The sequence below is a fragment of the Trichosurus vulpecula genome, chromosome 2, assembly GCF_011100635.1.
Source record: "Trichosurus vulpecula isolate mTriVul1 chromosome 2, mTriVul1.pri, whole genome shotgun sequence".
Taxonomy (NCBI): domain Eukaryota; kingdom Metazoa; phylum Chordata; class Mammalia; order Diprotodontia; family Phalangeridae; genus Trichosurus; species Trichosurus vulpecula.
This window is the reverse complement of record NC_050574.1, coordinates 422,149,299-422,164,961: the sequence shown is the minus strand read 5'-3', so window position 1 is coordinate 422,164,961 and position 15,663 is coordinate 422,149,299. Positions and strand designations below refer to the sequence as shown.

Below are 15,663 nucleotides of genomic sequence, written 5' to 3'. Positions count from 1 at the left end.
AACTGGTTCTCTGCTTTAATGACCGTTTTAAGTATACAGAAAGATATACTGAAAGGTAGTTTAATATTTCATGCATTTAATATTCAAATAAGAACAATAAAAGAGGTACACAAAACTAAATCATGTTATAAGAGTTTTGAAATATTAATGAAAAATATTAAATAATACCCGACAAAAACGTATCCTTATGCAGTGAAAGCAGCCACGTAACCACAGCAGCCAATGTTGGAACATACACAGAACCAAAACTCATTCTACCTATTCTAACTCTTTTTTTCTTCTACTTCCATGACCTCTGAAATGGGAGAGAAGATATCCCTTGAAATCTATATTTCTGTTGGTTCATTGTGTTCCAGCTTCCTATTGGTTTCACCAATCAGGGAACACCAGCGCACTCATAATATCTTGGGGGAATTTTGGGTGTAACACAAAGCAGAAACAAAAGACAGCTTGTCACCCCCTGGTTGTTTGGCACTTTTTCTCTCTACATTATATGTTTGTTTACTGAAGTAACAAGAATGAGGGAATTAAAATGTAGTATTTCATCAAAGGTATAATGAGTTTTAAGAAATGAATAAATAAATATTACAAGCATAGTTCTGTCAATTTTTTTCACGAATGGATGGAATGAACATCACTACAGGCGCTTAGAAAATACTGTTGCACAGATGAATGTTAAAAAAAGAATAAGGAATGTAAATTTGTGTTTTCCACACTGGGCGGCTGCCCAGGCTCCCAACTTAGAGAGAACCTTGATTACAAGTGCCATTTTAACAACTGACTGGCCAAACTCAACATAAAATTGGGTTGCCAAACTGGTGTGAACCGTCTGAATCTCACCACTGGGTAAATGGTAGATACTGTAGGGTCTGGAGTAGGGGCAGGCCCTGAGGCCAGAGCCTGAGTAGTGGCTGCCTGGCAGGGGGAGGTGCCAGAGCTGCAGGGTAGGAGACATGGACAGTGAAAGAAGCAGGAAAAGAGGGGGGTTGGGCTAGAGGAAAAGGGAAGGGAAACCAGAGGAAAGAGGGGGTGGCCAAGGATGGGGTGGCATGGGATAAAAGGAGGCTGGGGGAAGGTTGGGGAGCAGGAGGAGGGGCTGGGGCTGAAGCCCTGGGGGCCATAAGAAGGGGGTCATCCAAAATGTCCTGTTGACTCCCATTGCCCCTTTGTGGGGTGGCTCTAGCTACAGGCATCTTGCAATCTTTTCTCATTTTTTTTTTATTTAATATATTTAGTTTTCAGCACTGATTTTCACAAGAGTTTGAATTACAAATTTTCTCCTCATTTCTACCCTCCTCCCCCACTCCAAGATGGTGTATGTTCTCGTTGCCCTGTTCCCCAGTCAGCCCTCCCTTCTGTCACCCCACTCCCCTTCCATCCCCTTTTCCCTTCCTTTCTTGTAGGGCAAGATAAATTTCTATGCCCCATTGCCTGTGTATCTTATTTTCTAGTTGCATGCAAAAACTTATTTTTTTTGTTTTTGAATGTCTGTTTTTAAAACTTTGAGTTCCATATCCTCTCCCCTCTTTCCTTCCCACCCCCTCCCTAAGAAGTCAAGCAATTCAACATAGGCCACTTGCGTATCATTATGTATAACCCTTCTACAATACTCATATTGTGAAAGACTCACTATATTTTGCTCCTTCCGAACCTATCCCCCTTTCTCCCTTGACCCTGTCCCCTTTTGAAAGTGTTTGTTTTTGATTACCTCCACCCCCATCTACCCTCCTTTCTGTCATCCCCCCCTTTTTTATCTTCTTCTTCCTCCTTTTTTCCTGTGGGGTAAGTTACCCAATTGAGTATGTATGGTATTCCCTCCTCAGGTCAAATCTGATGAGAGCAAGATTCACTCATTCCCCTTCACCTGCCTTCTCTTCTCTTCCTACAGAACTGCTTTTTCTTGCCACTTTTATGTGAGATAATTTACCCCATTCTATCTCTCCCTATCTCCCTCTCTCAATATATTCCTCTCTCATCCCTTAAGTTGATTTTATTTCTTTTAGATATCTTCCCTTCATCTTCAACTCACCCTGTGCCCACTCTCTCTCTCTCTATATATATACACATACATATATACATACATATATATACACTCACATATACATATATATACATACATATACATATATACATATATATATATCTATATGCATATTCCCTTCAGCTACCCTAATACTGAGGTCTCATGAATCATACACATCATCTTTCCACGTAGGAATGTAAACAAAACAGTTCAACTTTAGTAAGTCCCTTGCAATTTCTTTTTCTTGATTACCTCTTCATGCTTCTCTTGATTCTTGTGTTTGAAAATCATATTTTCTATTCAGTTCTGGTCTTTTCACTGAGAAAGCTTGAAAGTCCTCTATTTTATTGAAAATCCATATTTTGCCTTGGAGCATGATACTCAGTTTTGCTGGGTAGGTGATTCTAGGTTTTAATCCTAGCTCCATTGACCTCCAGAATATCATATTCCAAGCCCTTCGATCTCTTAATGTAGAAGCTGCCAGATCTTGGGTTATTCTGATTGGGTTTCCACAATACTCAAATTGTTTCTTTCTGGCTGCTTGCAGTATTTTCTCCTTGATCTGAGAGCTCTGGAATTTGATGACAATATTCCTAGGAGATTTCTTTTTTGGGATCCATTTGAGGAGGTGATCGGTGGATTCTTTCAATTTCTATTTTGCCCTGTGGCTCTAGAATATCAGGGCAGTTCTCCTTGATAATTTCTTGAAAGATGATATCTAGGCTCTTTTTTTGATCATGGCTTTCAGGTAGTCCAATAATTTTTAAATTATCTCTCCTGGATCTATTTTCCAGGTCAGTGGTTTTTCCAATGAGATATTTCACATTGTCTTCCACTTTTTCATTCCTTTGGTTCTGTTTTAGAATATCTTGATTTCTCATCAAGTCACTAGCTTCCACTTGCTCCAATCTAATTTTGAAGGTAGTATTTTCTTCAGTGGCCTTTTGGACCTCCTTTTCCATTTGGCTAATTCTGCCTTTCAAGGCATTCTTCTCCTCATTGGCTTTTTGGAGCTCTTTTGTCATTTGAGTTAGTCTATTTTTTAAGGTGTTATTTTCTTCAGTGTATTTTTCAGCATTTTTTTGGGTCTCCTTTAGCAAGTCATTGACTTGTTTTTCATGATTTTCTTGCATCCTTCTCGTTTCTTTTCCCAATTTTTCCTCTACTTCTCTAACTTGCTTTTCCAAATCCTTTTTGAGCTCTTCCATGGCCTGAGACCAGTTAAGGTTTTTCTTGGAGGCTTTTGATGTAGGCTCTTTGACTTTGTTGACTTCTTCTTTCTGTATGTTTTGGTCTTCTTTGTCACCAAAGTAAGATTCCAAAGACTGTGACTGAATCTGGGCGTGTTTTCGCTGCCTGGCCATATTCCCAGCCAACTAACTTGACCCTTGAGTTTTTCAGTGGGGTATGACAGCTTGTAGACTAAAGAGTTCTATGTTCCATGCTTGGGGGGATGTGCCAGCTCTGCCACACCAGCACTGCTCCTTCCCCAAGAAGCCCCAACCCGGACTGGACTTAGATCTTCAGCAGGCTGTGCACTCCTGCTCTGATCTGCCACTTAATTCCTCCCATCAGGTGGGCCTGGGGCTGGAAGCAACTGCAGCTGTAGTTCTGTAGCTGCCCCACCTCTTCTGCCCCCGGGGCTGTAGCCAAACCATGTACTCCTTCCACTCCCACAGCTTTTCCCACTAACCTTCTCTGTTGTCTTTTGGTGTTTGTGGGTTGAGAAGTCTGGTAACTGCTGCAGGTCAATGATTCAGGGCACTAGGGCACACTTCACCCGGCTCCTGGTCTGGTTGGTCCGCGCAGCCAATGCTGGGCTCTGCTCCACTCTGCTCCTAGCTCCGTGCAGGGTAGACCTCACCCAGAGACCATCCAGGCTGTCCTGGGATGGAGCCCTGCTTCCCTCTGCTCTTTTGTGGGTTCTGCAGTTCTAGAATTGGTTCAGAGCCATTTTTTTATAGGTTTTTGGACGGACTCGGCGGGGAGCTCACACTAGTCCCTGCTTTTCAGTGGCCGTCTTGGCTCCGCCACCACTTACAATCTTTTCTGAGGACAGTGAGCGGGATGGTGAAGCCCTCTCATGGAATCTGGATCTCGGCCTTTCTGTGAGTTGAGTGGAATGAATGGGGGTGGGGACCTTTTGGCATGGCTCAGGACTTCTGATTGACAGCTAGGCCTAAGTTTAGAGTTGCAAAAATCACCTGAACCGTGTCCTCTCCAAATAAGGAAAAAAGTGTTTTTAAGAGTTTGGCATTGGCTAAATTGTATCGGGGTAGTGGATTTCTGCAAAATTGTGAGCCTGGACTCCACCAATGAGAGTAAAAGGCCAGTGGTGGTGGTGGTGGTGGTGGGGTTGTATACATTAGAATATAAAGCTAAATTCTGCCCTCTGGGCCCTGCCTCTCCCTACCATTTGTCTATCAGTGGGGACCACCCTTGCCCTTTCCAGTGGGATTGTAATAAAGAAGTTTTTCTGTTTCTAAATTTGAGAGACCTCTGACTTTTTTTTTTAATTAATTGCTGGCGGGTGTTCTTACCCCACACAACGGGGTTCCAAGAGAGCTCAATGAAGGCCATCATGTAGGAAACTTCTATCCATTTTCCTTTTTGGTGACAGTATAACTCTAACTTCCAGTCTTGGCTGGAGAAGAACTTGAGATTAGCAGTTTTTCCCAGTCTCAGGGAACCAAAATCAAAATGATGAGGTTTAGGGAACCATATGTTGAGGTTAGGAGTTTAGGGGACCCCAAAATACTGACACTCCAGGTCCTGCTCGAATGAATTCGACTCAAGCCTTCTTACAGCTAATGAGAAAAACAAAGTTTATTAAAGATTTGCCATATTGGGTAGAGTCGTAAGAAATCTCACCATTTGTGATGCTTGTCTGACACGTGGGCCAGATTCAATCTAAGCTAGATTTAATCTGAGCACCCTGCCCGCAGGTTGCTTCAGATTAAGTTGACTCCTAGGCTATCCGATAGTGATGGTCAGAGATAATGTCACTGGACACAATTCCCTTTTGTTTCTTATTAATTAATACTTATATTCTCATGTGATTTTTTTACTTTCCTGAATCCTTACCATAGGAAAGTAAATACCTTTCAGGAAAGGACCACATTTCTTTCTTTCTTTTTTTTAAATAAATTTCTTTAAAAAAAATTTTTAGTTTAAAACATTCAGTTCCACAGGTTTTTGGGTTCCAAATTTTCTCTCCCTCCCTCTCCTCTTCACTCCCCACCAAGACGGCATGTAATCCAATGTAGGTTCTACATTTACCTTCACATTGAACTTATTTACAGAATAGTCCAGTTGTAAAGAAGAATTATAACCAATGGAATGAATCATGAGAAAGGAGAAATGAAGCCAGAAAAGGAGAAAAAAAGAGAGCAAATAGTTTGCCTCAATCTGCATTCAGACTCCACAATTCTTTCTCTGGATGTGCATAGCTTTTTCCATCATGAGTCTTTTGGAGCTGTCTTTGAGCTTTGTACTGATGAGAGGAGTCAAGTCTATCCAAGTCAGTCCTTACAGATACCGTGTGTCTGTAATCGGGACCACATTTATTTCTTTTGTATTTCTTTATGGTCTACTAGCATACCATGAAGAACACATTTCTTAAAACGATGCTATTAATTGACGATGCATATTTATTTTTACATGGATGTTACATATCAACACCCAATCTTCTTGAAAATAGACCAGGATTGTTTTACTAAGAAATGTAGCCACCGAGTCTTAGAGCTAGAAGGACATGTACCTGAATAGGAACATTATAGCATTCTCTATCCCATGAGGAGGTGGTGTAGTAGAGAGAGCGCTGGGGTTGGAATCAGGAAGACTCATCTTACTGAGTTCAAATCTGGCATTAGACACTAGCTGTGTCCTAGGCAAGTCACTTAACCCTGTTTTCCTCAGGTTCCTCATCTATAAAATCAGCTGGAGAAGGAAATGGGAAACCATTCCAGTATCTTTGCCAAGAGAGCCCCAAATGGGATCATGAATAGTTGGATATGACTTAAAAATGTCTGAACAACAACCCCATGAGGGAGGAATTTTTTTTTGTCTTTGCATCTTCAGAGCCTTTCACGTAGCATGAATGGATGAATGAAAAGCATTTATTAAGTGCATACTGTGGGCTAAGAGCTGTGCTAAGTGCTGGGGATACAAGTAAAAAATTACGATAACTCTGTTCTCAAGGTGCTCACATTTTAATAAGAGGATAATACATAGGGGAGGTCTAGACAGGGCTCATGGTACTTAGGGTGCACTGCCAAGTCAGTGCTAGGTGGTGCAGTGGATAGAACAATGGACTTGGAGTCAGGAAGACCTGGATTTGAATTTGGCCACAGATGCTTACTATCTATGTGGCAAGTTATCCTTGGCAAGTCACTTCACCTCTGATTGCCTCAGTTTCCTCATCTATAAAGTGTGTGTGGGGGGTGATAATAGCACCTACCTCTGAGGGCTGTTATAAGGATCAAATGAGATAATAAAGTACCTGGCAAATTGGCACTATATATATATATATATATATATATATATATATAATTATTATTACCCACAGAAGTGGTTACCATATCCATGGAGGCTGCTTTCCAGAACGATGGCTTCTATGGCTGTAGACTGGTAGTCTGGATGGTACTGCTACCCTCAGACCTCTTGGACTCACCTACCTTGTTGGTGACAGTTGGTCAACAGTTAGTTTTATTGATAGTGAGAAAGGCGAGCCCCTTCTCCATAGTGACTTCTTTCTTCAGCGATGGTGGCAGGGGACTGGGAGCATGACTAGTGGTCTGAAGTCATTGTATTTCCAAGCCTTTTGGGTTCAAAATAGGAAATATTGGTCTGGTGGCCTGAGCCTGTAGAACAAACTGAGAAAAGTGAGTGGGAACCCTTCACAAGGAAGGGCAAGTTATGTGAACTGGTGAAGAGGTGACATGTAAAGCAAGAACAGGGTTGAAAACCCTAGTGAGGGAGACTAAATTATAATAGTTCATATTTAGAAAGTTCTTTATCATTACTGATCACATTACACGAGTGACTTCATTTAGTCTTGACAACGTCCCTGAGGTATACTTATTGCTGTTCTTATTGCTCTCGTCTTACGTGAGAAGAAACTGAGGCTCAGAGAACCCAAGATGTGGCCAATGTGTCTTTGTTCTGCTTATTATACATATTATAATAAGGATGGGTTCTATGGGTCACTAGGAAGTCACTGAGATCTTAAAAAAAGAAAAGATCATCCAAAAATTTTTTTAAAAATATATTCATAATAAATTGGCACCTGTTGGGTAGTTGGGAAGAATTATCTTTTGAAATTCTGTAGAAAGATTATGTGTGTCCTATGACTTCTGAAACTTGTCAAATGAAATTTAAGCAATTTGGTGGCTTTAGCCACCTCAATGCAGACTCTGGAGAATTTTTTTCTTTATGATCATAGTATATGAATTAATTATTTCTTTATACATAAATTATTCTCTAAGAACTTTCAACTGTAATTTTGTTACCAAAAGAATTTTTTTAAAAAAAATAATATCTATTTCCCCCCAATTAAATGTAAAGCCAAGTTCTAACATTCATTAACAATTTATTTTTGAATCCTGAATTTTCTCCCTCCCTCATCTCCCCCCTCCCTGAGAGGATAAGCAGTTTGATATGTTATACATGTGCAATATCACAAAACATATTTTCATTTTAGTCATGGTATGAAAGAAGACATCAACCCAAAGGAAAAAAAAACATAAAAAAGTGAAAAATAGTATGCTTTAATCTACATTCAGACTCCATCGGTTCTTTCTTTGGAGGTGAATAGCATTTTTCATCATGAGTCCTTGGGAATTATCTTGGATCATTGTATTGCTGAGAAGAGCTAAGTCATTTGCAGTTGATCATTGCACAATATTGCTGTTACTGTGTACAGTATTCTTCTGGTTCTGCTTGATTCACTTTGTGTCAGTTCAGGTAAGTCTTTCCAGGTCTTTCTGAAATGAGCTTACTTCTTATTTCTTACAGCACAGTAATATTCCCTTATAATCATATAGTACAACTTGTTTAGCTATTCCTTTGAGGAATTAAAAAATAGAACAGATTTATGGACTTTTTGATATACCTTTCCATCACTGCAGGCTTGGCCATTGGACTGGTGAATTGTAGAGTGCATGGGAACAGCTTAACAGCTATTAAGTGTTAGAGACGTGATTTGAACCTGGGTCTTTTTATTTCAAGTTCAGATTCCCCTCCCCTCCATGATACTGACAAAGTGAAACAAAATAAAACAGTACCCCCAACAACAACCCACAAATATACATACATACATATATATATACATAAATAAAATAAAATTAAATAAAAACAGATAATCAATTTAATGAAGGGAGAAAGAAGACTGCTTTCTAATTAGGGATTTTGCAGGGGAGGTGGAACCACACATGAAGAAAAACATATAAAAATATTTTACAGGTGTAATTTGAACTGAAATGCATGATGGGTGGCCCAGAAGTTCCAGCTGGTGAAAATAAAAGATCCAGCAGTATTCAAGGACAGCCTCTTAGAGTGAACTGGAAAATATGACAGCTATGACTATGCACCTGATTCATGGAGACAAAGGTCAAAGCTCAGAGCTGTCTTCTGCTCTGAATCTAGAACATCATCCTCCCTTATTCCCTGCCCTTCCCCTCACCCATCCTTGGCTGGCATGCTGCCTTTGCAATCTGAAGATGAGATAACACTTACAACTAAGTACTTGGACGGCTATATCTTGGGGAAAAAAATCATTCCTAATAGCCCTTGTGTAACAAAGTTCTCTGGTGACAAACAATTTTTTCCAGAAATAAAAATCAATCCCGGATAAGAACTGATTAGTTTAATTGATACTTGACCCCATTCACACAGTTGCAAGGTATACATTTATTGCCTTAGACAAACTGAAGCCTGGGAAAGACCTAAATTTAAAAGGCCAAGGTCATCCATTGCATCCTGTTGTCTTGACTTTTGTCTTGCCATTGGATTTTGATGACTGTGAAGGAGAGGATGAGGCTTACAACTTTGCACAGCTCTGCCTCACTCACTTAAATCCAATTCACATGCAAGTCAAGACATCACCCTCATGATGTCATTGGTCCTCTTCAAGAAGGAAAGGCACACAAGAACTAGAATGATCACACCCTCTATAGGTCAACAGTCCAGTAGCAAAACCCATAGCTCTGGAAAATTACATTAAAGAATCCATAACATTTTGATTAAAAAAATCTCCTAGATCCTGAATTGAGGTGGTTAAAGGGACCAAATTGCTCACATTTCATTTGACATTTCAGAAACTATAGGACACATGCAATCTTTCTACATGGTTTCAAGAGCTACTTGTTCCCAGTCACCCAGAGGTATTTATTATGAATACTTAAACATATTTTTTGGATGATTTTTTTTCTTTTTTTTTTTAAAGATCACAGTCACTTCCCAGTGACCTCACCCAAAGAATTCTTCTTTGCTACAATAAGAAAAGCAGATAAAATAAGATAAACAGAACAAATAACGTATTGGTCAGATCTGAAAATGTATGCTTCATTCCACATCTGTTGTCCTTCATCTCTTTGCTGATGGGTGGGAGGTATCCTTCCCTATTGAGTTTCTGAAGCCATGACAGGTCATTGAATTGATCAAAGATTGGAAGTCTTTCATTGTTGTTTTCCTTTATATTATTGTGGTCATTGTATACATTTTTCTTTGAGTTATGCTTATTTTTCTTTGCATCAGTTCATACTAGTCTTCCCAAATTTTTCTAAATTCTTCATGGTTACCATTTCTTGTGGTATCATAATATTCCATTACATTCTTATACCACAATTTGTTCAACCATTCCCCCATCAATGGGCATCCACTTCACACTATGGATGCTTTTCAGAATCTCATAATCCAGACACATGCAGAAAATGGAAATGAAATATTTAGATAGGGTTACAGTACAAAATGGGGCAGTTAGAAGGCTCATTAGATAGAGTGCTGGCCCTAGACTCAGGAAGATGAGTCTTCTTGAGTTCAAATCTGGCCCCAGAGACTAGCTGTGTGATCCTGGGCAAGTCACTTTAGCATGTTTGTTTCAGTTTCTTCACTTGAAAAACGAGTTAGAGAAGGAAATGGCAAACCACTTCACTATTTGTGCCAAGAAAATCCCAAGTGGGATCAGGAAGAGTTGGATACAACTGAAAAAAATGACTGAACAACTGAGAATAATCCAAAACAGATCAAACAACAAGCTTTATTAAGCACCTATTCTATTTTAGTCACTGTGGTGGGTACTAGGGATATAAAGAGTGAAATAGCTTATACTCTAATGGGGGAGAAACTAACTGAGGAGGTAAGGCTAGCATTTATAGAATGCCTACTATGTACCAGGCGTTGGGCTAAGCACTTTACAAATATTATCTAATCCTCATAAAACCCCTTCAAGGTAGGCACTGTTATTATCTTTATGGTTGAGGAAACTGAGGCAGAAGGAGGTTGAGTGACTTGTCCAGGGTCATATAGTAAGTGTCTGAGGCTGGATTTGAACTCAGGTCGCTTCCTGGCCCCAGGCTCAGCACTCGTATTCACTGTACATATATAAACAAATATACATTATATAAATAATTTACATATAAATACATATACTATACATACATATAAATATATACTTATTATAGAAATACATATATATATCATAAATATGAAGTCAATTAATGCAAACATACACAAAAGATACAAATACAAGGTAGTTTGGGAAAGAAAACCGTAGCAGTTGGGAAGATCAGGAAAGGCATCTGGCAAAATATCAAACTTGAGCTGAATCTTAAAGGGAGAGAGTGATTCTAAGAGGTAGAAATAAGGAAGGGGTGCATTCTAGTCTTAGGGGATGGCCAGTTCAAGGACACAGATATGGCCACTGGGGGTTCGTGAATGAGGAACAGAGAGAAGGTCAGTTTGGTTATGTCTTAGACATCAAAATGAAAAATGTCTAGTGAGTCTGGAAAGAAAGCCTGGGTCCATACTGCATAGGATTTAAAAACCTAAAGATAGTAGTTTATATTTGATTTTAGGAGCAGTAGAAAGCCACTGGAGTTGGGTCAAATAGGAGAATCACATGGTCAGGTCAAAAATCCTTGATTTTAGTCAGGCCAACGCCAGTTTTCTCCTCCCGCATCCAAACCTCTCCCATGCTCGAAAGAATGTTGCCAGTTCCTGACTTTGTGACTTTACCAATGTTATTCCATCATGGAACATTCTTCCTTTGCCTATGCAAATTGTACTGATCCTCTAAGGTCCAGCTTATGGGCAGCTAGGTGATGCAGTGGATTGAGTGCAAGGCCTGGAGTCAGGACGATCCGAGTTCAAATCTAACCTTAGAGGCTTACTAGAAGTGAATGGCAAACCAGTCCAGTATCTTTGCCAAGAAAACCCCAAATGATGTCATCAAGACTCAGACATGACTGAACACAACCCTTCTTTTCTTTAATAACTTCAGGTCACATGACCCTCTTATCTAAACCATGTTTCATCTATCATTTGTTTCTCATATTTGATCATACTTTAATAAAGTACTTGTAGACAATGAGTGTTGGAAAGGAGATTCAAAACCAGGTCTCCTGACTCTAACACTCTGCTTACTTTACTGCGCGGCTCCTTACTATGGTTCTATTCTCTGTTATGAATATGTATTGTCCTTCCATATGACTTACCGGCTTCTCATTTGGGGGAAGATTGCTATCAAACTGGCTACCATAGCTCTTGGCACATAGTGGGTACTCAATAAACAGTTGATTGATGCATTCATTTGAGAAATACAGTAGTGAGACATAAAGACTGAAGAATATAAGCCATGGCAGATTTCCAGCAAACCAAAGCATATTTCTGATACTGACAGATCAATTATCTAGGCAGATTTCCAAGCTGTGAACTTGATGCCCTCTGTGGGAATGGAAAAAAGTTCTTGCTTAGTAAGGAAAAACATATCTGTAAAGTGCAGATCATAAAACTGACCTAGCCATCGCCCATGGTGAAGAACTCAATAAGGAAGTCATATGGCTAGCTGAGACTGTGAAAGTTAATTTACTCTATTTCTTTCCCTACAGACATAGAGCAAGACCCCAAGCCAGAAAGGGCTATAAAATGCCATGGAATGCTCTGTAGCAGCATGGGGTTGCTATATATGAAAGCAATGTGTCCATAGGATTGTATCTCTAATTCAGTCCTCAAATAATGCTTCATTGTGGTGTGGATGCCCCAGATGTATGGCTCTGGCCCTAGTCTCCCCTCTGTGCTTCAGTCCTGTATCACTATTTGCCTCATGGGCATTTCAAACTGGATGTCCCAGAGACATTCCAAACTCACCAGGTCCAAAATAGAACTCCTTGTCATTCTCTCCCTAACTCACTCTTCCAAACTTCCTTATTTCTGTTAAAGGTACTATCATTCTCCCAGTCTAGGGTTTGTAACCCTAGAATTATCCTCTACTGTCTCGCTCTCCCTCACTAGACATGTCTAATCACTGCTAAATCTTGCCATTTCTACTTCTATAATATTTCTCACATCTGACTCCTTTCTACTTATACGTGGACTAAGTTTGAAAAGGGCAATGGAGAATGATAAATTTCTTAGGCCAGAGCAATTCTGGAAATGATTTACTATGACATGAAAGGGCTGCAATCTGAATTGGAGGAGGAGCTTTTAGCTGAAAGGGCAAAATTACAATTCTTTTAAAGAATGGAAATAAGAGTTAAGCAATAGATTAAAAAAAAGTATGTATGAGTAGGATTGAGAACTTTCATTTAGTTGTTCATATGCCCACAGAACATCGTCTTCTTGAAGAGATGCATGGGACAGAGTTCTAATGGGGAAAAATGTGTTTCTTTTTTTAATCATTTGGAAGCAAAGAAATTCTGGCAGTTTATTAATGACATCTAGAATCTTTTTGTTTCTATTTTGGATATCTCAAAATAGATAATTTTCCATTTAAAGGGAAAGAATTCTTTCAAAAATATGGTTGATAAGGAGAGAGTGCAAAGAATAATAAACTATTCTGGGAGGTTAGCAAAAAGTGACCAGTTTCCTGTTATAAAATCTGAATAATGAACATGACCAACAAAAGGGGCAAACCAAGGTATAAATCTGGACGTTGGCTTTTGAAAAAGGTTTTGTGGCTTCTTATACAGCCAAGTACATGTGATAAATAATTTTTCTTAGGCATTTTAGAAGAGCAGAAAAGATAGCGTTGTTCTTTTAATAGAGCCCATCTTTGCTAGATTAACCATTCTGAACATTCCTAAGAACAGATGTCAGTTTCAGGAAGAGGTCCACCTTGGGTAGAACCATCTTTAAGTCCCAGAGAGTCCTTATTATTTTTTTCTCATTGGGGGCAGGTGAAGGAGGGGGATCTTAATGCCGGAACTAATCTGTGACTCAGGGAGGCAGCTGGTGGAAGGCTTAAAAGGGTTGTATACTTATTTAGGGTCAGGAGGACACAATTGCATCTTGAAAGAGAGAATCTTGGGGAGAATATTGGAACTTAACATCAATTAAGGGCATAGGGTAGGTGAATCCCTATGTATTTTTGAAGAAAGGGATAAGGAAAGGTGGTTGTGTTGGTGATGGTTGCACGAGTATGTGTGTAGGTAAGGTACTGGGTTGGGTAGGGCTCCTTTTGGATCCATAAGCGATTCCATTTGGTTTGATTAATAACTGATTGAGCAAAAACGGCAAGCAAGAGTCACATAAATGACTGATTCACCCATTGAAGTCTTAAAGAATTACAGTCATTCACGTGAAATGTTTATCATTTATGCTGAATTATCACACAGTAAGATAATTATTATTCATACAATTAAGTATCATATTAACTTTGCTGTAGATTCTATTTCATTATAACTAACCTCTATTTCTTACATTTTATGTTTTGTTGTTCAGCTAAAATGATCCTTCACTCAAACTTTAAAAATATTCCAGGGAATGTTCACCGCAGATAGTAACTAGTGAAAATATTTGTGAAATACTTTTAAACTGGGTGTGGGGCAGCTAGGTGGCGCAGTAGAGCACCAGCCCTGGAGTCAGGAGGACCTGAGTTCAAATCCGGCCTCAGACACTTGACGCATTCTAGCTGTGTGACTTTGGGCAAGTCACTTGACCCCAATTGCCCTGCCCCCCACAAATACTTTTAAATTATTATGTGCTTTCTAATTTTTAAATATAATAAACCACTGCTCATCTGCAATCCAAACAACTAGAAAGCTCAAATAATCATATTTGGTTTTAAATGTTGTATTATAATAATTGAAGCTCATAATGATAACTCCAAAGAACAGGAAGATACCAAAATGTCTTGTTCACTGGCATATAAAGATTGAATTGTGTTTAGGAAAGTTATAAGGTAACGAGATGTTAGCATACTCAGATTCTTTGAAAACCCTAAAAATACTCTACTCTGATGTCTCATGTTGGCATGGAGGAGTTCCCGAGTTCTTAATAATATGCCAGCAGGGCATAAGCTCTGATAGGTCCTACCAAGATGGAAAGGTCTTAAATATGAGACTGATGATGGGCTGTATTCTGTTAGCCAATGATCAACCCTGATTAAATGCAGAGAGACCCATTACCAGAAGATTGACCACCACGGGGCGGGCTTCCTTGCTTTCTTTCCTGCTTAGGTTCTCATTGGCATTCTCCCATCGATGCTGCCCATCCTTCCGTCTCTTCTGTCCATCAGGACATGGAATCTTCTGCACTGTACACCTCCTGGTTTCCTTAGTGCTGGGACAGACTGAACCGTCTCCAGAGGGAGCCTGTAGTACAAGATGGGTCAGTTCGTCTGAACCCCTCTGGAAACCACAGAGCTTCTTCTTCTTGGATCATGGCCCCCACGGGGACCACTCACTCATTGCACATTGTGCAGGACTGCTGCATTCCCTGGTACTGTTGGCCGCTGAGGAGCCCTCAGGACAGGCTGGGTAGCAGCGGCCCTTGTGAAGGTATAAGCCTTCCTTTGGTTTTGTGCAAAAATTGTGGCTGAAGCAGGCCTCACAGTTCTCAGTCTTGCATTTGATACACTTGCTCATATCAGGGTTGCAGGCATCATAGTATCCAGGCGGGCAGGATGGCAGGCAGATGCCAGCCTGCTGGATGTCATTCCTCTCCAGCAGGATAAAGAGTTTAGGGGAGTACCAAAGGCAACTGTTGACCTCCAAGCACAGCTCACAGCCCTTGGCGCAGGCCTGACTTCCCTCTGTGCTAATCTGCCTCTGCCTCTTCCCTTTCAACCCTCAGCTGCTGCCAGCAAGATGCATCCAGCTCAGAGTGAGGACCACCACTGACAGTCCAAGCCGCATAGTCACTCCCCAGCTCCTGGTCCCCTGGAAGGCAGTGTGGTCTGGGGGCACTTGACACCAGCTAGTGGCTGTAGAACTGGGACATCGAGGTGGGTCCCAGGTCTGGACTACAGCTCACAGCTCCCATAATCTCAGTGGGGGATGGAAATGGTCAGGGGAGGCCCAGCTCTGCTGTCAGACCCATAGGGAATTCAGAAGTCTCTTCCCCACCTCAGAGGGGCATCATCACATCTGAGGACAGCTGCTTTATAATTTCTGTGACATTAAGTCACAGTTACACCAAACTGA

General features: G+C 40.3%; 1 pseudogene; it reads right to left on the bottom strand.

Moving 5' to 3' along the window:
* LOC118837295 overlaps positions 1-15,375 on the bottom strand; it is a 55,963-nt pseudogene extending 40,588 nt beyond the window's left edge.
* Between the last annotated feature and the right edge of the window lie 288 nt (positions 15,376-15,663).